We start from the raw sequence: 2,149 nt of genomic DNA on the forward strand, positions 1-2,149 counted from the left end.
CTTTTATTTTTAAAAGATTTACTTATTTCATGTATGTGGGTACCCTGTCCCTGACTTCACACATACCAGAAGAGGGCATCAGATCCCATTACAGATGGTTGTGAACCACCATGTGGTTGCTGGGAATTGAACTCAGGACCTCTGGAAGAGCAATCGGTGCTCTTAACCACTGAGCCATCTCTCCAGCCCTCAAGGATGTTTTCTAACTACAGGCAGTGTTACTAACCTGGGTTTACATTCCCTAAACATTAAGAACTTTGCGTGGCAGTGTTGAAGCTGAGGCAAGAGAAGCAGGATCTATCTGTTCGGGGCCTCTCAAATACACCAGGTTGTGTGTCATACAACAAGAACAATGTTTTGATGTGTCTTTTTTTTTTTAATCTTAAAAAATTGTTATGTGTTTGTGTGTCTGTATATGCATGTGCAAAGGCCAAAGAGGATGCTGGGTCCCCTGGAGCCAGAACTAGGCAGTTGTGAGCTACGCAGAATGAGTACTGGGAACCAAACCTCGGTCCTCTACAGGAGTTGAGAGTCCTAACTGCTGAGCCACAGCTCCAGCACCAGCCCTGGCGAGTGTGTTTAGTCCCAATGCATGGTAGATGGAGGCAGGCGGACCGGGAGCTCAGCCCCAACTATGTAATCTGTCCCAAGACAACACAGGCTAAGCCCTGATTCATAAACACAAAGCATGCCTGAGTGTATTTCAGGTTAGTATATGGCTATATGTTCTGGGCAGTATTTAATAGTTTGGATTTAACTAAATACATGTTCCCACCATTTGACAACTTCAGCTTCAAAGGAAAGCTCAGCCAAAACTCAAATTCTAAACCCACGTTATGGTTTTGTTTTTATAATCTTTGTTTTGTTTGAGACAGGGTCTCATACAGTCCAAGCTGGCCTCTGACGGTGTCACTGAGGAGTCTGAACTCCTGATGTCCTTGTCACACCGGTAGGTGTGTCACACTGGCCCAGCCCTCTACAGATCTTACCGGCTTCATAAATGAGATAAGTGATTTCAGGTGTGTGCCTCTCCAGAGGCATCTGTTTACAAATGACGCCTTCTTCTGTAATTCCATCTGTTTTTTCATGAGAGTGAAAACAGAGATAGTGGTTGATTTTCATGCCCTTTTAACATCAACAGCCACTTTGGCTCCTTTTACTGGTCTGTAAAATTCAGGTCTGAAAATCACTAGGTCCTTTCTGTCCATAAGGTCAGCCCGTATCGCGTAAGAAGCACTTTCTCTCAGGCCCCAACCAGCATCTCGGCAGCCTCCTTAGCTGTGGGCCAACAGTACCCCACAGTCCTCACAGAACAGCATTTGCAGATTCCTTCTCCAACATACCCACGGTTCTAGGCTCTGCTTACCCCTCAGGGGCTCCGGGCCGCAGTCACTGTTAAAGTAGCCCACCGTCATGGCTCAGTTTCTCAAGAGGGGTCTTCCCTAATGGTTCTTACAAAGCTACAACTTCCACCCACGACGTACATCCTCCCTCTCACTTCTCCATCTGTTTTTCTTTCAGCACCTGGCACGATGGTGCTTGTTTTGGTCACAGTTTCTTTTACCTCCACACAAATAAAATGACTCATAGAACTATCTTAGATCCCAGCACTGGTACCTAGAACCTTTTCTTCTGCCCCTGGTACCTTTCTCCTGTTCCCTGTTCCACCAGACCACAAACCTCCCAGAGCAGAACATCCCATCGCCACAGAACCATCAACCACATCCCAGAGCCACCGCACCTCTCACCCAAAACGGGCCCCCAGTACGTTCCACCCAGCCCCTCAAACTTGCCTCCTCATCCTAAAGATGTTATGTCCTCTTTAGGCTCCGTACAGAGCTGCTAAGAGAAGGCACTCAGGTCTACCCGCGAGTTCTGCCAGCCCAATGAGCAACCTGCCCTGAGCACCCCGACCAATGAGCACCCAGCCAATGAGCACCCAGCCAATGAGCAACCCGCCCAATGAGCATCCCGCCCAATGAGCACCCCGCTCTGGCTCCTTAGCTCCTTTGTCTTGGAAAGCAAAATTAAGTCAAACCCAAGATGGCCCACATCTGTATGCCAGCGGTCAGTGTCGGTTTTAAGGGCTTCCAGGCCCCTGCTCCGTATCTCTGACGGTTGACAGATTGCACTTGATGGTACATACTGG

Source organism: Rattus norvegicus, chromosome 5, assembly GCF_036323735.1.
Source record: "Rattus norvegicus strain BN/NHsdMcwi chromosome 5, GRCr8, whole genome shotgun sequence".
Lineage (NCBI taxonomy): Eukaryota > Metazoa > Chordata > Mammalia > Rodentia > Muridae > Rattus > Rattus norvegicus.